At 41.1% G+C, this 24,813-nt stretch overlaps 1 protein-coding gene across 3 annotated transcripts in view; it reads left to right on the top strand.

Annotated features, from left to right (window-relative positions):
• kcnab2a (potassium voltage-gated channel, shaker-related subfamily, beta member 2 a) overlaps positions 1-24,813 on the top strand; it is an 86,018-nt gene that overhangs the window by 8,899 nt on the left and 52,306 nt on the right. The gene's annotated exons all lie outside the window — the stretch shown is intronic.

The following is a 24,813-nucleotide window of genomic DNA, read 5'->3' as shown; positions in this document are numbered from 1 at the left end:
CCAGGGGAGCAAATGCCATACTGTATGCAGCAGAATTTAACATTGTCACTCACTATGCTAGCGTGGTAGCATTTCTACCACTCCAGATCTCTCAGAGCTGTCAGTGCGGTTGCTGCATTGAAAACAGTCTTTGCATACCTTATTACACTGGCATGTATTTTGCTCTCTTTCTTCTGCCTCTCCTCTGTCTGAATGTCTGTCATGTTTTATGCATGCTCTATCCTTTTGAATTATTGCCAAAGACTTGGCCAGGCTGTAGGATTTATAAAGAACCACCTTAAAATAGTCGGGGTGAAAGACTTGTGCAGAAATACACATGCACATTCACACAGGATGTTCGATTCCTTTTCACCTTACCTGCCCCACTGCTGCAGTTCCAATCGTTGCAGTTAACACAGCCACAATGTGTTACTGTGTCATTTTAAAAGAGTGTTTGTGTGTGGGTGTTCATGCTGAGGCTGGTTCTTGTGGGTCAGTATCTCAGCGTGTGTGTGTGTGTGTTTGTGTGTGTGTGCGCTTGCCTGCCTGCCGTGGGCTCTGGTCCAAGAGGAGAGCACAGGAGAGGCAGGCTGCAGGGGCTGAGTTTGGTGCAGTAAGCTGTTGAATGCTCTGTAACAAGCAGAAACGAGGCAGATGCATGGGCTGGTGTGTCCTTTCAATGCGCTGGGACAGTGATATTGCAGAATGCACAGCTTTTCTGAAATGTCTGCAAGTGATTTGTCCTTGAGAAGTTGCAAAGTTAGATTGCTGCTGTTAAATCTAACACATCACTTTCAACAACTAGGCTTATGTTTGTTGTGTTTAGTGTGATAATGGTAAACCAGTATAAGGTTTTTCATTTTGTTTTAGTCCGCTTACATTTTAGGGAAAGACACTGATGGGACCCAACGAACAATACTTCAAACTAAATGTGTTCAAAGACATGCTATCTATGCAACATCTAATAAAACAGGAAAGGCAGATTCCGTTGGGATTCACCAAAGTGCTTTGGTTATGTGTCTTGTTCGATAGCCGTTATTCTAGAAACAGAAAAGAGACTACTTTGTGATGATGTTCCTTTTATCCTGTGTGAGCCACTGACACAGCTTTTGAGCGGTAATTACACTGCATGGTTTGTTTTTGATCCTGGGAAATGGACATCAGTAGCACACAAACCAGTTTAAATGATAACAGAAGAGGACAGCTCATAACACAACACAGTCTTAATTATGTGAGCAGACATAACACATCATTCTCACAGTATTTCATTCATCTTTCGAGGTGATATATTGTCAAATTAGACATTTTGCCTTTTATTATATTGTGCTTTATGGCCCAGTTGTCCGGGGTTAGAAAACTGCTTTTTTAACATGATTTATTGTAATAATGCGCAGCAGACATGTTTCAGCTCTAGGCTTTGAGAGTGTGTAACCGGTGAATTCTTGACATTTAAAATTGTTTTTTTTTTATATATAAATACATTTCCTGTCGAATAAGTACTTGATTGTTTACTTAAACCATAAAAAGTAACTTTGGGTGCCGGTCTGGTAAATTGACATGTATCTGTTGTTTTGCATGTGACGCTTTCCCCTCAGCCCTTTTCTTGTAGGCCCTGACCCTCTGTGGTTTATACAGTTTGGTCTGCTGATGCACCAGTGGGGTGTTTCCTAAACTAGGCTCAGTAATCATTCTGCAGTTGAGATTTAGCGGCCTGCCTAGCTTCATTAGCCCTGTTTTGGAGCTCCCAAGGGGCATCTTCACACTCACATGCTTCTTGCGTGGAGCCCCAGATCGAGGGAGATTATCAGTGGTCTTGTATGTCTTCCATTTTCTAATAATTGCTCCCACAGTTGATTTCTTCACACCAAGCTTACCTATTGCAGATTCAGTCTTCCCAGCCTGGTGCAGGTCTACAATTTAGTTTCTGGTGTCCTTTGACAGCTCTTTGGTCTTGGCCATAGTGGAGTTTGGAGTGTGACTGTTTGAGGTTGTGGACAGGTGTCTTTTATACTGATAACGAGTTCAAACAGGTGCCATTAATACAGTTAACGAGTGGAGGACAGAGGAGGCTCTTAAAGAAGAAGTTACAGGTCTGTGAGAGCCAGAAATCTTGTTTGTTTGTACGTAGGTGACCAAATACTTATTTTACCGAGGAATTTACCAATGAATTCATTAAAAATCCTACAATGTGATTTCCTGGATTCTTTCCCCCCATTCTGTCTCTCATAGTTGAAGTGTACCTAGGATGAGAATTACAGGCCTCTCATCTTTTTAAGTGGGAGAACTTGCACAATTGGTGGCTGACTAAATACTTTTTTGCCCCACTGTATAGGTGATTTCATAATGTGGTTAAAGGGGTTCACTCTTCTCAATACTGTACATTGATTAAACAATATCACAGAAGTGTAAGTGCAAGTTATAATAGTTTTCCTTTTCCAGCCTGATAAAGGCAAGGTCACCAGAAATGTGAATTTAGCTTAAAATAAAAGAGGTGTGTGACTTTTAGCAAATGAGATAGTAAATTGATATACTAAAAGTTATATATATTAGATTGATGTTAAGTATGTTGAAATAACTCAAACGTATTGTAATCTCTTGAACTGCCACTGTGCTATCCATAGTGGCTTTTTAAGGTTGCTTGATTGTTCCAAATTATTTTCTGGTTTCAGTACCAACATTGCAACAGATCACTTTGATTAACAAATCAAATGCAATATAATTGTTTTCATGCATTTGGTCTATTGTGATCAATGAAACCATTAGATCAGTGGTTCCCAAACGGTGTGCCGCGGCACACTGGTGTGCCGTGAGGCAAGTCCGGGTGTGCCGTGGGATTTTGTGACAACCATACGTTATTATTGCAATATACAACTACACAAAAATAATAATAGTTTTATTTACTATAATATCAGTACTTTGTAGTAATATGTACGTAATCTGCGCGACTTGCGCGTCCACATCTCCACGTGCAGTGCTGCATAAACATGGCTGAGTCAGCGATAACTTTCGAGGGGTGGAGGTATGCCCATTATTTTGAGTTCGTCCGAAGAATAGACAGGAATGTGACGGTGAGGTGCAAACTGTGTCCAGGCCAGAAGCTGTTATCCACTGCTGCAAACACCACGTCTAACCCTATGGTCAAACCTCAACAAGCACCTGCAAAGAACACATGCTAAGGTGAAGCTACCGCACACGCTATTTGTTGTTTGTTTATATCACGTCGTCTGTTATTCTTCTCTGTCTTCCGGTTGTTGCCTGTTTTGAATGACAAATACACACTACCGCCGCCTGCTGGTAAGGAAAGTTATTGCCACTCAGGCATGCGCAGTTCGTACGTGCTCGGCGAGTAAAGTAACGAGTTACTTTATGTAGATAGTAACGAAGTAGTGTAATATATTACTTTTTTCAAAGTAATATGTAATATATTTAAAAAAATTAGTAACGACCCCATCTCTGGAGTTGGCGTTCTCTACTCTGATTTACATGAAGAACAACAGGAGGTCACGGGACTCACGGCTCTCTGTTGAACAGGACTTGCGAGTGGCCCTCTCCTCAGTGCCACCAAGGATTAAAAAATTCTGCGCGCCCCGACAGGCACATGTATCTCACTAATTTGTAAGTCGGCAAAATATGTACAATAGCACATGTTTCAATGCTGATTGCTGAAATGTTAATTGTGTGACCTGTCTGGTTTAAATGAGTGTGTTGCTGCTTTGATGAAACCTAATTTGATAAAGTTTCAAATTAATTTCTGAAATATTTCGTTAATAAATATTTCATGAGTAATATAGTTGTCTTTGTCACATTTTATTTGGCATTAGTAAATAATTATGCACATTTACAGATATTTTACATGATATGAGTGATAACACGTGTTATAAGGGCTATTTTGCACAATAGGTGTGCCTTGAGATTTTTACTTGTCCTTTGGTGTGCCTTGGGCACAAAAAGTTTGGGAACCACTGCATTAGATGATAGTGACAGCTCTCCTTGGATGTGCACTTTGTAAAACAGGGCCTCTGCTCTCCCTCTGAAGTTTTATTATATAAAGGTGTACAGGCCTCTTCTGATTTTAGAGGAGGCCCGCCTCTGCTATGAAGCAAGATAATCTTTCACATACTGACCACAAACATATAGGCTGAATGTTGGTCATAGCACAGTGCACACATTTCACACATACAGGAACTATTAGATCATTCTGGTTAGCACTTCCGAGCTTGGGGGCAGACCCCCCCCCCCCCCCCCCTCTGATGACCCCTTTTCTCACAGATTCAGTGCGTCCATCATTAATTTCTTCAGGATTCCTGTTAAAGTAACCTGTGTATGTCAGTAGTAGGGGTGTAACGGTACACGTACCCGTACCGAAATTATTCGGTACGGGCCCTTCGGTTCGGTACAGGTGTGTACCGAAGTGTACCGAACGAATATAACGTTAAACGTAAAAAATTGAGAACGTGAACAACTTTTTGGAAGTAATCTCAGGTGCTGCGTCGCAGCATTCAGAGTAATTTGGTCACATTGGGTTCAACGCGTCATAGAGCGAGCAAGTCATTTCATTGGATGAGAGGCATACTATGAGAGCTGGTCAGAGGGATGCGTTCAAATGTAGTCAGTAATTTGAGGAACTGTCGAAAATTAATGGCGAACGCAGATAAAGTTGAGCTCGAAAATCCTCCAGCATCATTGAAGTCTCCGGTTTGGGAACATTTTGGTTTCGCAGTTACGTACAAGGATGAAGGACAAAGACAGGTGGACCGAACCAAAGCTGTTTGTCAGCATTGTTCAACTAAAATTGGTTACGCGGCTGGCAATACATCAAACTTGCACACTCTTGAAAAGGCATCACCCGAACGTGAATATCACCGGTACCAAAAGTAAAAAGACTGAAGTGCAAATCCAACTCCCGCTAGCATTTAAGCCTCCACCACTCGCAGAAAGTTCAGACCGAGCCAAAGCTATAACAAACGCCAAATATCCTTATGTTGCCATGTTAGCAAAGCGCTACCTGGCTGTATCTGCTACCTCTGTCCCTAGAGAGAGGGTGTTCTCCACAGCAGGAGACATTGTTAGTGCCAGCAGATCTGCCCTTTCGGCAAGCAATGTGGACAAGTTAATTTTTCTTTAAAAAAACATGAAAATACAATGACAAGCAAGTCATAATGTCAAACTGGCTGCTTAGGAACTAGTACAGTACAGTTCAAATACAGATTATTTCAGTTCATCGAAAAGCTGCACCTTAATGTTTATTTTATTATATTTTGTATTTATTTGAGTGAATATTCACAGTTTAATAATAATTAAAAACCCAAAACTAATAGTTTATGTTTTGTGAGTACTAGTAGCCTACAGTAAAGTTCAAATACAGATTATTTCAGTTCATCGAAATGCTGCACCTTAATGTTTATTTTATTATATTTTGTATTTATTTGAGTGAATACATTATTCACAGTTTAATAATAATAAAAAAAATATATATATATATGTTTTGTTCTGTGAAAAAAAATTCTGCTGTACCGAAAACGTACCGAACCGAACCGTGACCAAAAAACCGAGGTACGTACCGAACCGAAATGTTTGTGAACCGTTACACCCCTAGTCAGTAGTGATTTCTGAGTGTAGAGGCGATTCACAAAGACCAAACCAGAATGATCACGATACACTGCAACACCACACAGACAGTCTGTGAATTACAGCAACAATATCAGAGGTGTGAATAATGATTTAGCACTGATTGTGGTTGACGTGTGTCTGGGTCCGTGATGACTGAGTTATTGGAGTCATGTTTTTATTTGCTTCAAACTGGACATCGATTGGAGAGCCTTATTCTGAATTCTGTGCAGTGTGTTTTTTTTTATTTAATCTTGACTGTTACAAGTTCAAGCACTGTATTGTATTGCCTGTCAAGAATGCTTATCACTGAATTGCTCTTAAATGTGCTAACTGTTCATCAGAAACAGGTTTATTAACAGGTAGGTTGACACGTACGAGGAATTTGACTTGGTGTCGTGGTGCATACATAAAAGTAAAACAAAAATAAAAAAACACGGTAACACTTTATATTAAGGTACACAAATTAACCATCAACTAGTTGTTAATTAACATGCATATTAGCAGTTTATTGGCTCTTTAGTAGTCATTATAAAACACTTATTAATGCCTTATTCTGCATGACCATATTCTACAAGTAATAGGCCATTAGTTGAGAGTTTTTCCTCAATAACCCTCTAATTAGTGCTTATTTATTGCAAGTAAGGAAGTTGTTGTACATGAGTTTTGGTCTTAATATGCGCTGCTCAATATGGTCCTAATAAGGCAGTAGTACCACAAGAATAGTAATTCTCCCATAATAACACTTAACAAATATGATCCCGCCAAACTCATGTACAACAACTTCCTTACTTGCAACAAATAAGCACTAATTAGAGGGTTATTGAGGAAAAACTCAACTAATGGCTTATTACTTGTAGAATATGGTCATGCAGAATAAGGCATTAATAAGTCTTTTATAATGACTAATAAAGAGCCAATATACTGCTAATATGTATGTTAATTAACAACTAGTTGATGGTTAATTTGTGTACCTTAATATAAAGTGTTACCAAAAACACAGATAGCGAACTATTTTAAGAACACTATAATTATCTTAGACTAACTGATGTACATTAGGCCAACTCACTTTGGTTTATTTCCATGTAAAATGTGTTTTGTGTGTGCTCTGTGTCCCTGTCTTTTACCTCATTCACACCAACGGTGTTTCAGGGCCGGTTCGGAGCTGGAGCTTGAAAAGCACCGGGTTTTCCTCTTCACACCGCAGCGGAGCAGCCTCTTAGCTCCAGAATCCGGTTCGTTTCAAGCACCAAAAAATTGTCCGGACAGAGCAAAAGCACCGCATACGTCACGCTTACGTCGAGGCGGGGGTAGAGACAGGATCAACTCCTGAACAACAACAAAAAGCCCGCGTTTTATCCAGTTTGTACACAACGATGGAGAAACTTAACAAGAGTTTCAGTGTTTCTGCCATAGACTGTATATATATAAGGGTTTCTGCTCATGGTGAAGCAACGTGTCTGCGTGTTAAGGTGGAACCTGAGCATTCACGTTGATCACCTCATTATAACTCATTATAAATCTATAAAACTATAAATATTAAACTTTACTTTACTTGTTTTCGCGTCGAAAGGAGCCAGTTGAGGTGGTTCGGGCACCTAGTAAGGATGCCACCTGGGCGCCTCCCTAGGGAGGTGTTCCAGGCACGTCCAGCTGGGAAGAGACCAAGGGGTAGACCTAGGACCAGGTGGAGGGATTATATCTCTTCGATGGCCTGGGAGCGCCTTGGGATCCCCCAGTCAGAGCTGGTTGATGTCGCCAGGGAAAAGAAAGTTTGGGGCTCTCTGCTGGAACTGCTACCCCCGCGACCCGACCACGGATAAGCGGGAGAAGATGGATGGATGGACTTCACTTGTTTATTTGAGAACAGCTGTTACATACCTGGGTGAAGGTTACAGTTCATTTAAATTAAAGATACAACGTTACTCCACACTCATGGTTCAGACCACCTTAAGAAATAAGACCGACCTCGGAAGCAGTTGTGTTTTAAAAAACCTTTATTGACACGAGTACACTTTTTTATAAAAATACAATAAATGACTCCGGAAAAGCTGCAGATAGAGCCATAAGAAATTAATGCAACTGATTTCATCTGCACGGTTTGGCTTTATGAAGCAGGCACGCAAACGTCATGACGCAAACGATGACGCAATGACGCAGCACCAGTCGGACTCTGGGCGGTGTGAAAAGAGCCAGAGCTAAACCGAAGAACCGGTTCTGAACCTGAAAAGCTCTAGCACGGAGCTTGAACCGGAGTTGCGTTGGTGTGAATGAGGTAATTGGGACATTAGGGCAGTGGTTCTCAAACCTTTTCTGTCAGGCCCCCCCTTTGGAGAAAAAAAGTCAGGCTTCCCCCAACACAAATAGTCAGGCTCAGTGGCGGCGCCAGAGATTTCTTTTGGGGGTGCTGTGGGGTAGCTTGACGTTTCATAGAGGGTGCTCAAACATTTAGGGTTTCCCATTAATGTACCGGTCGCTACAGTGGAGTTTTCTACTGCAACATTCCCCACGCATATACACAGTATGACAGTTTCAATGAAGGCTCGATAATCAGCTCACGGCATATAGGTGTAAGCAGGGGTAAAGTGCTATTTTTATAGGTGGTGTGTGGACCTCACATAGGGGGGTCCGGGGGATGCTCCCCCGGGAAGATTTATTTTTAAATATTGAAGTTAAAAGCATCAATCTGGTGCACTTTGAGAGCAAAATGAAGAGATCTATGGATACCTCTCTCAACACCCATATGAAACAGAACTGTAAACAGATTAACTTTTTCTTTATGGTTATTTTACAAATCACCCTTTTAAACTTTATTCTTTTTTTACTGTCATATACTATTTCATACCTGTTTTTCATTTATTCTCTTGTTTTTTTTATAACTATAATGATCATATAAACGTGTGCCTCGGAAATAATTGTTTACATTAATAGTGACCAAAACATTTGAGACCCACTGAGATAACACTGAGAGAGTCCTTTAGCTCACTGAGCCTCTCAGTCTGACAGGAGAGGACTCTCCTCCACTTTGTTGTTGAAAAAATTCCTTATATCCGTTAGCGTAGCTCGCTAGCACCAGAAGCTAACAACAACGATCTCCGGTACCGGTGCGCTCTCTCTCTCTCTCGCGCACACAAAATGGCTCGTTCCACACACACACACACACATAGCCGAGCTTTAATGAAACACAGAGACCCAGACGTAATAGTACCGTTTCATATTATTTTCGAATCAATAATTTTTCAAATTATGATTTTTTTTTTTTATAACCATTTTTCCTCCTCGTCTCTCGCGCCCGCCCCCCACTTTGAGAACCACTGCATTAGGGGAAGTGTTAGGATAACACATGCCATGATGGTTTCACTGCCCACTCATTTTCCGTATTTACATCTCTCAGGCGGTGTCTGTTTGGCTCCAGGGTCCTCCAGTTAGCCCCAGCACATGTAGGCTGGACCAGCTCCTGACTAAAAAAAGGCTATGGCTTCTCTTATTTATGTAACCTCCAAAGAGGCAGAGTTAGTGGTTCAGGAAAATGGGTTGACAAGATTTTAAGCCTGTTTTTAAATCTCTTCACACATGACAAGGATGACATGAGTGGGCACAAATCGTAAGTATTTAGATCATCTTGAAAACAAATACATGACATCACAGCCTCCTACCTTGTGTGTATCTGTGCTGCAGTGAGAGCAGAGGGACAGCTGACCTGGCACATAACTCGGACAAAGACGTGGGAGACGGTTCAAATAGATTGATGGAAAGTGAAATGCAGAGCACCAGTACAGGAGCAAAACCTACCAAAGGCCATATTGACTATTTTCTGAGTACTTTGGAAATTGTACCACTACTGCTGTGACAACATTCCACTTTTTGAAGGTCACATGACTATTACTGTGAAAAAGTAAGTTTGAGGAAGAAGTGTCAGTGTGTTTCTTGCAGAGTGAATTTGAAGCTGGCTTGTATCCATCTCAAGCTGACAATAATCACTGGCTTTATACACACAGGGGCCTGCTTGCCTTTCTGAATGACTGGTGGTGTGGACAGCAGGTTTAACTTCTGCACCCTGTCACCCATAAGATGGCCTGGTTTTGAAACAGATGCTTGTGATCTAAAAACTGTCTCCTGTAACCCTGCCTCTGTCTACCCCCTCTGACCTTGTGCTGATTGTAGGAAACAACATAATATGGAAATAAGACTTTGTGCATTAAAAGGCTGAGCAGGGTGTTTATTTTAGGGCTATGGGTAATCGTAACTAATCAAGTGTTGTACTGAGTACGTTTAATATAAATCAATAACTTCAGTATAAACAAATTAGAATCACAGGCATGAAACTCTTTCAATAATACATACGACTTCCATTGGCAGAACTGATTTCATATGTGGCAGACATAGGCAGCTTGCAATCATGTAGGTCACCTTTGTGATAAATAAGCGAGGCTCAGGTGCACGGCCACTTTCAAACTGAAATATTCCCAAAACTATTTTGATCAGCTCTGTGTCCCAGTGATTTAAGTCTGAACATGCGCTAGCAGAGTTGGGTGTAACGCGTTACAAAAGTAATACTATTACAGTAACGCGTTACTTTGTAACGCGTTACTGTAATAATATTACTTGTGTAAGTAACGGAGCAGTGTAACGCGTTACTTTTATAATTTAGTAATCACACTACAGTTACTGACATTGCCCCGACACACGTTACTTCGTTACTTTTATAAAATAATCACACTCACTGACAGACTAGAGGGGTTTCTGCCGCAGGTTTATTTACATGTAGGCCTATGTAATCTGCGCGACTTGCGAGACCACATCTCCGCGTGCAGTGCTGCATAAACATGGCTGAGTCTTTTCATCTGTAAACTCCCTCAACGGGCCGCTCGCTCTCTTTTGTTGATCGCCCTCTCACGGGTGAACAGTTCAATGTCCCGCTTCATTGTAGGAATTCTGTCTCTACCACTTTAGTTTGACCATCTCTGTTACTAAGTTATGGAATACTAAATAAATAAGTAATTAGATACCTTACCGTTATGCGCTCATAAAGAATGATAAGAATAATGCGTCTTGAACTGGTTTAATTAATTAGTGTCTTGACGTTTCACAGACTGTTAGCTTGTTGTGTGGCTGGTAGCCTATTTTAGAGCATATAAAAAGAAAGACTTGTGTTATGTCTTCCTTAATGCAATAGTAATTGGGGGTGCAAGTGGAGTCTCGCAGAGGCAAAACTGTGGCGCCCTTACACTGTAGGTGCGCCGCAGTCTGCGTGATCTGCCTGTAGGGAGGGGCGGGCCGGCCCTGCGAGTAAAGTAACGAGTAAAGTAACGAGTAAAGTAACGAGTAAAGTAACGAGTAAAGTAACGAGTTACTTTATGTAGAGAGTAACGAAGTAGTGTAATATATTACTTTTTTTTTAAAAGTAATATGTAATATATTACTTTTTTTTAGTAACGACCCCATCTCTGTGCGCTAGTTAGTTTCACAACGACACAAAGCTTTTTTAGGAAGAGTATTTCAATCAAGGTTGTACCCTTTTCCTTCTTTTCAGCCTTAACATAATTACTGTAGTTTATCTTCTTTTTGGTACACCTTGCTTGCACTACAGAAAAGATCCACTTTGGCCTCTGTATTTGCTTTTTGAAGCATGTATCCATTAGGACACTATTTAGTCCCTGTCTGACTTGCATAATGTCTCCGTTACAGCCTTTGTAGCTTTGACTTCTACAAAGAGTTATGATGTAGGGATAATTATTGCTTTGTTTAGGAAACATTGCCCTGTTGAAAACAGCCAAGAAAGGACAATAATGTGTATTTAAGCTGTGGCGCTCATTTGATACTATGGGGCCTAATGCTTGCCAAGAATGTATTCCCACCCCCAGAACAGCCTGGGCTAATGACACCAGGCAGAATGGAGACATGCGGTTGGTGCCAAATTGTGTCCCTGTCATCAATACGTCACACCACGACCTGGAAACGGTTGGGCAGGTTGAGGTTTTCCACTCTTTGGTCTTTCAGGCTTTAGTAACAATGTGGTATTTCAAACTGTCTTCTTGTAAGTAAACAAGTGGTCCTCTGCCACTGAAGCCCGCCCTCTGATATCTGTTCTATTTAGCAGGGTGGCTTGTATAGTCATGAATACATCGTGAATTCATGATACCCTCTTACTTAGCATCACATTTCTCATTGAGCATCCATTGTGTGGTTGTATGTCTTTCCAAGCAATGTGCAAGTTTAGCAATGTTGTGGCGTGTCTCGCAGATGTAGGCTGTGAAATAAGTTGTTCAATATTGTCTGATTGAAAGACTGTTTGTCGTGGAGACTGACATGTTTTTATAGTTTTACAAATACAGACAGTACTATTTCTACAAGTACTCTTTATCTTGCAAGTTGTATTGAAGACGCTTTGTTTTCATAAATTAAAATGTGGATGTGTTAAAATTAGAAATGCTACAAGAAATGTAAATATTCACTGGTGTAGGGATATACAGTTATAATGTACAGGTTTTGAGATGAATTGTACAACTATACCAAGTTATATTATTGAGTGACATGGCAGAAATAGTGATCCAGCATGTACAGGGAAGGGCTGCAGTACTCAAACAGGTTGAGAGACAGATGGACAACAGGAGTAGGAGGTAGCCATACAGAAAGTGAGATACACATAAGGACAAGGATAGACAGGGTCCACATTAGACAGGACTCACCTTCATCCCCTTTTTGAGGATTATTTACAAACAGAAAGAAAGAAAGAAATCTACGGTGTGTGTCTTACTCTCAGCTATTTTACAAGCATCAGCAGTCTTTTACCAAAAAACCCTCAAAAGAAACAAACCAGGCATGCATCAGTAATTCTTTATTTAATTCTTTATCGTCCCTTTTTAATACTTTGTAAACTAACAATTCATTTGATTATTCTACAAATAGTCAATAATTACCTAATACCTAGGGGTGTAACTCGATGACCTCGAGGCAGATCAAGGGGTGAAACCCGCCGCTGCTGCGTCTGTAAAGCCGGTGTGTCCTTGGGCAAGACACTTCACCTGAACTTGCTCCTGTGGGTATTGTCCACAGTATCTGACCATTACATGTATGATATATGTGTAATGTGTGTATATGTAAAGCGCTTTGAGTCATTGATAAAGCGCTATAATAAATGTAAGGAATTATTATTATTATTAACTAGTTCAATAAACATTGATTTTGTTTTATCAATGCAAAGTGAAAACATTGATACATACCAATTTTAAAATACACCTTTACTTTGAATTGACCATGGCATGTTAGTTGAAACGACAACTTGGACTCAAAGAGGAACTGATTCAAAGTGCAGGTCAAAGGTCAATGTCACTTTGACCAAAAAAAAAAAAAAAAGGCTTTGGGCCCGAACACCAGGACTGATATGCTAATTATGACAACATCTCTCAAAGGTACGATATAATTGTAGACATGGATTTTAAATGCAACTTGACTACTTGGGGAGGCTAATTGAAAAATATGTCTTGATAAACAGTCATCCCTTAATTTTCTGGTAGTTGATTAGTTACTAACTGACACATTCTATTTACCACTAAAACAAATGCAGGCTATGTCAGTATGTTTGGTGGAAGAACACAGCCTCTCATACACAGAGAAGATGAATAGAGACTACATGGCTGAGAAGATATAGACCTAACAGTAATGGAGTAACAACAACAGCAACTGACCCTAGGCAAATGCACACGTTGAATGTTACAGCAGTGCTGCCAGCAGTATTTCACAGTTCCACATGTTGCCCGCTGTTAGCTTCACGGTTTACCAAGGTTATTTTAACGGTACAGATGGTACCTGGACACATTGCACTGACACACAGGATCCAAACAAGTGCTATTACCTTAACACACATGGAAAGCCCTCTCTTCTCATAGCGTAGCTGCTGTTGCTTCAGGGCACAGAAATCAGTTGGTTAAAAAGCACTTGAACTTCTACGATGATTGTCTATGACACAGACTATGGGCCACATGAATAAACCATGAGTAAACAGTGTGGCTTTAACCCTTTATGCCTCAGGAAACCTGGCGCTATTCTCATGCTCGACCGCGGAAGCACTATGCGTTTGTGTAGGTATTCTGATATAATGTGAGTGTGTTTGTGTTGTGCAGAAAAAGATCGAGAGAGATGAACCAAAGATGTCCATCAACCCTGTCTTCCTATAGAAACCGTAAATAAGTACTATGTTAACGCATGCTTAGATGGATCCATACACTAGTCACTGTGTGGGCACTTGCATGTAGCCATTAAGTTTGTCCTACTTTCTACAGAAGGCTGTATTTGATATGCTTGCTGCACTGCAGCTCTCATTTTTGTACGCATATTCTGTTTGAAGGCAAATGTATTGCCTCGTTGATGTTTAAAAACAAGCCAGTACCCAGCTGTTTAGATCCAGGAGTTTTGTGTTTACAATAAATAAACTCAGTCATGCTACATGTAGAGTCACTTTATTAAGCAGTTAGGTGCAGTGCCCTTAGGAGTTCAAATGTCAGTCACCAAGATAATGATGTGAATGATGTTTCCACTCTGGAGACACTATGGAGCCATGCTTTGACATTAAAAGAGCAGCTGCATGAAGCAAGTGTCCTGAGGTGGTATGTGTGTTTGATAAGTAACCCTGACAAGTCATTCATGAGGGATCTGCACACATGTACAGTATGTGCACTTAATGCAAATATACTGTAGTACTGCATGTAATCTGGGGGTTACAATGATTACTAAAGCAGGACATAACACTGCAGACCATCACTGTAAAGACCACAACCCCTAAGCTGGCGTTTAAAGCCAGCGTGAATCACACATACTATGTCAGACAGGCAGATTGTCTGTGCTCCACAAATCTTCAGGGTTTTGCTGCCATTTCAAAGGCACAGTGTGGCGCCCAGCTGGACTTCTGGTAATAATAGGCTTGTTTTCTGTGTCTGCAAATACTTTTTTTCATGTTTACATCATTCTGTTGTTTAATTCTTTGTGACACCAACCTCATTCTTTGATATTAAGTCCCTCTGATACAGGGACTGTGATGGTATCTCGAAGATGTTTTTATCTTCATGAGTATTTATTTTGGGGGCATAATAATACAGAAGGGGTGAGGCAGCGGGCAACTTTGTCATTCTTGGTACCTTTATCAGAGAGCTCTAACGTAAGGAAATTAAAATGTAAAACGTTTTCAAAAAGCATTCTGATGACAGCACCTAAACCTTCATATCTTCATGTAGCATGTGCTAATTTGATGATGATCATGATGAAAATATTTTCAATCTGAAGTAATATAAAATTAGGGCTGTACTCGAATATTCGGTCGTTGGCCTACTATTCGGTTTTCAATTTCGTTATTCGGATATTCGTTTTTAAAAAACCAAATGTTATAGACTTGGTGCGTTTACCCGCTTGATGCGGTTCGTTTGGGTCGGTGTGAGCGCAGTCCGAGACCTCTGAAGTGAACTAAACGACCGGACTCTGGTCTGCTTAAAAGAGGTGGTCTCGGACCGCTTGCAAGTGAACTCTGGAGAAGTTCATCGCTGGTGTGAACGCAGTCCGCACCAAAACATAGCAAGCGTAGTATTTACGTGTCACAAGAACGCGGATGTCTTCAAAATCTTTAGCAAAAGAGTGAAGCAGAATTAATTGTTGAACAGTGTCGTAACAGTACAAATGCTCCGTCAACTATACATAAAAGTCAGAGCCACCTGTCGTCGGTGAAACCTCCTCCTGACTGCAGAACGTCTCTCATTATATGTTATAATGTTTTTTAGCGTTGTCTGATTGTAGAATCATATGTGCTGTCCACTAGTCTGTTGATATGCTGTCCAGATTAATAGCAGCATGAAAATAACCAGCCGATGCTCAATGGCGGAGGCTACGGTAGAAATTACTGCAGAATAACGAAATGAATGCCTTGAATAAACCGAAATACATGTGTTGAAGCGCGTGAATATTCGCTGCTGATTACTGCCAAATATCCCGAAAAATGGTATTCGGGACAGCCCTATATCAAATATAACCTATTATTGTAAATAAAAAGAGTGTTGCTCCTTCTTAGTTTGCTTCCTCTTAGTCTGTACGTACACAATCTTAAAAACAGGTACTATGTTGTGCTGGTATTTCATTTGCAATAAGTAAATGGAATATAGTTTCCTGCATGACAGACATAATTCCTAGTGTTCTTTGGTGGCTCTTAATTTACCTGCACACAAATATGATTAATTTACAAGAAACCTTGCTTTTAATTATGTCTTTGAGTGCGTTGGTCATCCTCGTCAACATTGTCACGTTGAGTGGGCAAAGTAGCATGGACTGTGTGAGTGAGGACTGTGTGAGTGAGGACTGGGTGAGTGAGGACTGTGTGAGTGAGGACTGTGTGAGTGAGGACTGTGTGAGTGAGGACTGGGTGAGTGAGGACTGGGTGAGTGAGGACTGTGTGAGTGAGGACTGTGTGAGTGAGGACTGTGTGAGTGAGGACTGGGTGAGTGAGGACTGGGTGAGTGAGGACTGGGTGAGTGAGGACTGTGTGAGTGAGGACTGTGTGAGTGAGGACTGGGTGAGTGAGGACTGGGTGAGTGAGGACTGTGTGAGTGAGGACTGTGTGAGTGAGGACTGTGTGAGTGAGGACTGTGTGAGTGAGGACTGTGTGAGTGAGGACTGTGTGAGTGAGGACTGGGTGAGTGAGGACTGGGTGAGTGAGGACTGTGTGAGTGAGGACTGGGTGAGTGAGGACTGGGTGAGTGAGGACTGGGTGAGTGAGGACTGGGTGAGTGAGGACTGTGTGAGTGAGGACTGTGTGAGTGAGGACTGTGTGAGTGAGGACTGGGTGAGTGAGGACTGGGTGAGTGAGGACTGGGTGAGTGAGGACTGGGTGAGTGAGGACTGGGTGAGTGAGGACTGGTGAGTGAGGACTGGGTGAGTGAGGACTGGGTGAGTGAGGACTGGGTGAGTGAGGACTGGGTGAGTGAGGACTGGGTGAGTGAGGACTGGGTGAGTGAGGACTGGGTGAGTGAGGACTGGGTGAGTGAGGACTGTGTGAGTGAGGACTGGGTGAGTGAGGACTGTGTGAGTGAGGACTGGGTGAGTGGGTGGTTATACTATGTGTAATATTACAATTTGACACAATGCCTCAGTGACGCTGTAATACAGTGGACAAAGGAGGTTAGGGATTTTTGGATTAGAATTTAATTTTTGAGTATCTATATTGATGCCAGATTCAAATATTAACAACAAAATCATATTTGTGTTTAATTCCACATATCCAGAGTTATTGAGGGGAGCTTGCCATTATTTGCGTCAAACACATTATTGCCATGACCAATTTTTCTTAGCTTTTATTAAATAACTTAAGGTAGGGAGAGACGGAAAGAAAGAATACAGGTCGGAAGAGTTGGGGGGTTACATGCAATAAGGCTCAGGTTAAACCCCCATTTTGACTAAAAAATAACCTAAAGCCTGATGGTGTTAATGCTCTGCACTGTAGCTGAACAGTTGTTAAGAGGAGGCGGTGGTTTCCTTCCTGTGCAATTCTCAACCATACTAACACCAAAGCACAGATGTGAGAGAGCACATTTACAGTTTGGAAAGCAAAGTAAGCATAAAGTAGTAGCCTAGCATGGAATCATCCCCTCCCTTTTACATTTTCTCCGTTCTTCAGTGACCTTGCACCGGTTAGAATGACACACAGGAAAAGGAAAAGCATGTCCTGTTCCAGAGAAGTGGCAGCAGGAGTACTCAGACCATCCCATTACTTAAAGGTCACAGGGCTGATCTTTGCAATACTCATGTACTGGCTGAGTTACAGCAAGACAAACAAATGACACTTGTTTCTTAACTCAATGTCAGTTCCTTTGGTAACATGTGAGAGCAAAGGTTAACATTATTTTAAAAATATCTGTTGAGGAAAGCATTGTCTCTACTGGTTCTTGTAGTGTCCCATGGCAACACAAGCAACCATTAAAAAGACTTCAGAAATACCATATGTAATATTTAGAGTGGTCTAACAGTTTACACACTGAACACAACTCTGCAAGCTAAGCTGGTCTTTCATTAGTGCATCTAGACATAAGGTTGCATGACAATACACAGTGATAAATAATACAAAATAGATATTGCTGAAATTGCACATTGCATACACATGTATTAACTTCTCCCAACAATGATCATTACTTCGAAATACAAAATATGTGAACAGTGCAGACAAGTACCATGCATTACCATAAGACATGAGGGGAGGGGGGAAAGGTCTGAGAGAAACCCCAGTGGGAGGAGTGATGCATACTGTGTAGCACTGCTGTTCTGCATCGCGGTGCCTCCCCGGACACCAGCCTGCTCTCTCGTGCCTATTCAGCACCCACCCACCCTGTGTGTTGGTTGTTACTCACCGCAGGCTGTTTCTCCTGGGGCCACTCAGAGTCTGTCCATTTGTCCGTTTGAAACAGCTTCCGTTAGAGTGACGGTAGCCCTGAGGGAGAAGATTGAATCCTGAGTGGCTGTGAAATAGAATACCAGAGGTATCAAGGGCTTGTATATATGAAGACATTTGGGAGATGCATAAAACACCTTGTGAATTATTGAACAATCTATTAAAATGATCTGTGTAATTGTATAAATAGAGAGCTAGCAGCAAAAGATCAGTATTGAATGACTCTTATGTGCTGCAATATCTCTCTTCCAACTGCACAGACTCCAAGGAATCCTAAGCTCTATGTGTTGAATACATCTAGCAGATTAATTACCACCACTTCCTATAATGTCAGTGTTAATGATTTGTATTGCATCAACCCAGCAACAAGTCAACAGGAGCATTGTAGTGTTTTTTCATTTGTTGTACACCTGCTATGGGTGTGGTCGCACGCCGTATGATAATGCAGGGTTTGGAAGCTTTTTCTTCATTAACTGTGTTACTGAAAAATGTATTGGATTGTTTTAACTACCAGATCAATGTTTGACCGATTTATTTGAATGTGGAATGAAAATAGTTCGCTATGCAGCATCGCATGATTCTGTTATACAATGAGGTATTTTATTTTAATAATATTTAGACGATTGTACTCATTTTTACAAAGTTCTGTCGGTTTTAGCCATTAAAGAGCTCATAGTCCCGCATATAGAAAAACTTTTTTTCCCAAAACTTTTAATGTGGTTTCACTGATTTGCTGCCTTTTTTTTTTCTTGATCCTTCCTGATAAGTCTGGATTTAGGTGTGTTAAAACATTCAAATCCCCTGTGCAGTGCTGATAGAACTGATATTATGTAGTACTTGAAAATGGATTGAAAAACAGGGAAAGCTATGCTTGGTTAAAGAAATCTACAAAGCATAGAGAAGACAGTGTAGTGAAACCATCAGGCCACAAACACATTAAGTATTGCTCATCCTTTATTGAAAGGTTATTCTTTTAACACAGTTCATTTGAGCGTATGTGCTTTATAGACAGTGGGGAGTGAGAGGTATGAAAGCACTACCTATCTAAATGAGGAGTTGTGAGCAAACGGAAGATGGTCAGCAGGAGATAGAAACCCTGCCTTAAATCCCACTTTGTTTCCTGCCCTTTTTGTCTTTGGTGTATAGAGGGAGAGCTGCGATGGATTCAGGACAAGAAAAAGATGGTTTCATATTTCTGCTGCAGTGTGCTCCTCGTTCACTGCAGCATCGTCTCTCTCTGCAGAGCTAGCAAAGGCTTCACCTCGGCCTCAAAGGCCCAAGTGTGGCTGAACAGTCGCTTGCCAAATTGGGTCTAATATTTTATTCATATTTCCAAAAGGTGTCCGTGACTTGAGTTTGTAATGTTTCTTAGGAGCTTCTGTAGAACGTTCTTTTAATGTTAAGGTTTGACTGTTAGTCAGCACAAAAGAGGAACAAAGGTCATGTTGAGCAAGGATACAGTGCTGATTTATCTTCATGCTGTTAGTGATGCAGGCAACATGGGACCCTCGGTATCGTACCGTATAATGGCCTGTCAAAGGAATGTCAAAGGAACTGGTTGTGTTTATGTTTTTTAAGCCAGAAACACTGTTAGGCGTAGCTCCCTCATTTGAGAATGACTCTGCTCAGATTGCACATCACGTTTCTCAAACTCTTTCATACCAAGGACCACTTAACCAATAATAAAACACTCGCGGTCCACCTAACTCCACAAATATCCAAAAACACATCGTTTTTCTAGAACACATTACAAATCGCCTGAAAATGCTACAAACAAGTGGCAACATGTGTGACGAAGGTGTTGCGTTGGGCTATATCATCATGAAACTTAAGCTCGCTCCATTGCAGAGATATTCCCGCGAGAGTGCGGAAAACTTAAATGTATTTATTTATTGATCATATTTAGTTTTTCTTTATGCTATGGCAGCCCTAAAATGAAATGCAAAGTCATGACTCCTAACCCTGGTATCATGACATATCCTATGACCAGACATTTCACAATACACAGCCTTACACCTGAGCCCTGAGTGGTAATTGCTGAAAGTACACATATGCCACAAATAACATTAGCAAAGGGTTTGATGTAATTAAAGTATTGAGGATTATAACTTCAATGTACAGAGCCCTGTCTACATAAGACCTTTGCAGCTGAACTCTAATCTACGTAGGCCCAGTCACAGTAGCGGATGATGGGCATGGCTTAAAGTTTGACCATAATATGTGATAAATCTCTGTGTGTGAAACAGCTGTCCTAGAATTAAATGATTCCTGACAGCAGAGCTCTCAGTTGCGCTTTTAACTTCTCTTAACTGGGGGGCGGAGGATTTGTATCAGAAGTTTGCTGTATAAATAGGCTGTTTATGCAAATTGCTGCTAGCTTTTTTCTCTGTTGGCAGCCAGTGACCTACACTGTTTCTCTAATCAAGGGCCCTCCACAGCTTAACAGAGAGGAGACCATTTATGAAACCACAAACTGTCTGATGATGAGAGCAGGGATGATGCGCCGACATGGATCCTTACATGGTTGTGACTTTCATCTTTTGATAAATGTCACTGAAGAAGAAAAAGGAGATCCCGTCTGAATCCTCTTTGTAGCCCGGCGGAGGGAGGCTGGGTTAGCTTCTCTCTGCCTGACTGATCTCCCATGTAGGATATCCCCAGCAGTTTTCGTCTGTGAGCCCGTCTCCCTCTTCCGCAGCCATCTGCTCAGATCTGTGTGTTCTCTGTAGCTGCCAACACACTACACAACACCGTGCTGTGCTTTCCAAGCCAGCACTGCCTGCTTTCCTTGCTCACGTAAGCCCTGTCTCAAGAGGGAATTCACTCAGGCCGGGGGTAGGTGGATTTGTGGATGGATAGCTTGAAGAGCAGCCTTTTGTGACTCACTTTTGCATTGTGTTTGGAAGAAATTGAGGTGCTAACAAGCTTAACAAGGGATATGAAGGTGCATGTCTTTCATGGCTTCAGCTCGTCAGGTACGATATGGCACCATCCCCCAATCCATCCAGTGCTTGTTCTTTGACTTCCAGCTCAAGCTGTATGTGATAAGAATCCCTAAAACCATAATATGCAATACAGTTTTAAATATATATCATAAAAAGGAAATGTGATATTGGCTAATATGTTCCAATAGGTTTGTGATTATTTGCCAATAAACTGCAGTAAATTAACATGGCAGTAAAAGTACACTTTAAAGAGCATGGAACTGTTGATGCTCGAGGTTGTGTTCAGATCAACAATAACACTGCTTTAAAAATGCAAGCGGCTGCTTTGGTGTGGGCGTGTTGCTACGTGCTACAGGGCACCAGTAAGAAGATACAATACAGGAAGTCCATTTGGATGGCTCATCAGATGCTAGGACACTGATCGATTCCTCTGTATGACATTACCTGACAGAGAGCTTATTTGGGATTGTACTTTTCCATCAAGAATAAATGTTGAATGGCAAATAGTAACACTTTCTTAATGTTGAATAGCAGGATCAACAAACAGGAGACAAGGCAGTTGTAGTCAAATATCAATTCCTTCTTCTCTTCACTTTTCTTTCTGCTTCGTGTCCCTCTTTCTCTCTCGCTGCAGTTTTAATCTGCAAAGTGCACGTTGGACCGTTAGTGCAGTAAATCTGAACCCTCTAACTGGAGCCGGGACGAGCCTGTAGTGTACCGCAGTGCTGCAGTCAGCAGCAGCATCCTCTCTGCCTGCAGCTCACTGCAGGCGTCTCTGTGAGGGACTGCTGCATTGCTCTTCAATGTAGTGATCAGGTGTAAACACAACATGTTTTGTAGAATCCAAATCCTAAAGCAGCTCATAAAGCAAGTCATTAAACTGCAGAGATGGCTAAAGTAGGCAACCGAGCTTAGAGACCCCTTGTGGTTGTTTATCCTAATTTATGCAAACATGCACTAATTGAACGGGCCAGGATTGACTCAACTGTTCACTTCAAAATAACTCAAATATAGGACTTTTGTTTTGTTATGTAATGGGGCTTGTAATTATGTAAAAGTCTTGATGTTGACAAATGACTGTTGTTCCCCTGTTATGATGTAGTTTGGGTGATTATTTTGTATTTATAATAACTCAAAACTGCAGTACAAATTGACTTAAAAAAATACAACTTTAGCTGCACCACAAGTATGCATTCATTGTTTGTTCTTATTGTGTCTAGCTTGTTAAAATAATGGGTGTCTTATATTCAGATCAGTTTCATATCCCTGTTGTGTAAACCTTGATTGCATCTGTAATTGCCCTGCATGGTTTGCTTTTGATATTGTAAGTGTAGCTGGTGTGTGTGCTTTATTGCGTGCAATTAACTTAATAGTGCTCTTCCTTTCTCTATTACTCATCTAGAGTTATTCTGGAAATCAGTGCACAGTTCATTAAGAATGACCTTCATTCAAGGACAAACCAGATATCCTTGCATTTGACTATGTCCTTCTTGTTTAACTAGCTAATGCAATATTATGTAGCTTGGCTTAGAACGGCAACAAAAGCTAAACTAGGCACACTGACTTTATGACTGGTTTGATCTATATAATGTCAATAATGTAAAATATCTATACATTCTTGCATATTTCTGTAAAACCTATATCCACATTAAAGATTATTTTCCATCATCAATCTAATTGTGTTAATATTGTATTGTTAACCCTACAATATTCTCACAATATCAATACAAGGGGATTCATAATATTGTAATATTTGTTCTCTTTATCTCCCACCTACAAGAAAGTATGCTTTCAGAGCCCCCCCCCCCCTCTCAACCCACTGTGTTCTCTGATCCGCATCAAAGACGGATAATCCAAGAGGACTTTGCCGCTCTGTGTGGCAGATTTACCACCTCTCCTTTTATTGGGGTCAGGCCATCATCATCACCTGGTCTCAGTCTGACTGGTGTCCCATTGTGTTATGATTGAAACCAACGGGCAGTGAACGTTGAATAGGTCCTTGGGAACATGGGACACCTCTCAGCCGGGGAAATTGATGTGAGGAGAAAGTCACCTTCATGTTATCATTACGATGTCATTACGAGCATGACTCACGTGAGTGCAGCCACTGGCGAAATAGGGTATAGGCTGCTCCGCACACAGCTCTGTCAGGGTGACATCAACTCCACTCTCCTCATTTGATTTGATCCGCTACAACTAAACCAGGCTAAAACCTCAGCAGTGCCACTCCCCTACCTCTCCTGCACCATTATTGAATTCAAATGTCCTGATAAGGCAGCTCAGATGTGTGTTAATGGTATCTGACCACCTATCTTACCCTCATTGATGCCCAGCTCTGTTGCTATAGTCCTCTCTACAGCAGTGGCGTGCACCGCGGGCAGACACTTTGAATTATTCGTAGATTCAAGTCGTTCTTAGCGGTGGATCAGCTACGGTTTGAAATCGTGCACAAACGCATGATTAACCAGGTTGATGAATTATGCTCAAGATCTTCATAATCTGTGAGGGTTTTTCTGTGTTGTGATTATCCTTCTCTTTGTCTGGTTAGTTACTCTGAGTATTCCAGACTGGTGTACTAAAGCCTTTACAGTGAGTGTATATCTTACAAACTGTAACTCAGCTGTGGGAAACTACAGGAATGATGTATTCATTGTGCTTGTGTCGGCAGTGTGAGGACATGACTCCATCTAGTGGTGGAGGCATGAAGCAATCCTTTGAAAAAAGTGACACAATGTCAAATACCTTCACTTACCCCTCTCTTTTTGACTATACATCTAATGTTTATTTTATATTAAAGGTTCTTTTCTAAATTCCATGAAACAAACAACCAAATAAAAGTGACATGGTCTCAAGAGGCACCTTTATTGGATTGCGTTTTGGTCATCTATAACTCTGCAGCAATTGTTGAAGAACATCTGAATCGAGTTCTTTTTGAGGTTAGCTAATGGACTCTGTGGTCTTTGCAGAAATGTACATCCTGGACTACACTTAGGTTTCCGTCTATGTGAAGGACGCCTGAGATCCATTTTGCTTTACACAGTAGACCAGTTGTGTGATTCCAGGCAGGGTCAATGTCGAGCACTTTCTCCTTGTTTTCTTTAATGACCTTCTCATGCTCCTCACCCATCTAGGATGTGTTGAACGTCAAATATGCTCGATATCTTTATTGGCAGTCTTTTAGTGTTCATGGTCGAACATGACCAGGTAGAAATTGTGATGAGTCTCCTGACATCATTTGTTGTGGCCTTCATTTTTTCCTGTCTTCTATGCTCTCTGCGCTGTTATTGCTATAATCTCTAACTACAAATAATGAATGGGTGGAAATGATGATGCATTTGAGTACCATGCTTGCCACTGATGTAGGTGGGAGCTATATTTTCCTAGCACTACAGCTATTTTCTGACTCGTAAAACCTGATGTTCTGAATTTCTACCTTCATCAAGTTCTTCATTGATATCCCAAACAATTGATTTTCAAACCCAGTTCTGAGCTACTGAACAGCATGGCATGAATATGTGAACATTTCCTCTGAGAAACAATGAGAACGGGTTGGATGGGAGTGTTTGTTCTTCTGAGCATTGTTATCCACAGCTGAAACACGGCTACAGAGTCGTCTGTGGACAGTTGCATAGTATGAAATATTAGTAATATATGGATTATTTTTGTTGATAACCAAATAAATGGATAATAGTAAGATGAATAATACAGTAATAATAATAATAATTCCTTACATTTATTATAGCGCTTTTCCAGATGCTCAAAGCGCTTTACAAATACACATTGCACATATCATACATGCAATGGTACAGTACTTGGGTGGGCCAAATATAAGCTTTATGGACACAGATTTGATCCTGTTTG

Source organism: Gymnodraco acuticeps, unplaced genomic scaffold, assembly GCF_902827175.1.
Source record: "Gymnodraco acuticeps unplaced genomic scaffold, fGymAcu1.1, whole genome shotgun sequence".
In the NCBI taxonomy this organism is placed as follows: Eukaryota; Metazoa; Chordata; class Actinopteri; order Perciformes; family Bathydraconidae; genus Gymnodraco; species Gymnodraco acuticeps.
The sequence above is the reverse complement of the archived record's forward strand: the minus strand, read 5'-3'. Positions and strand labels throughout refer to the sequence as shown.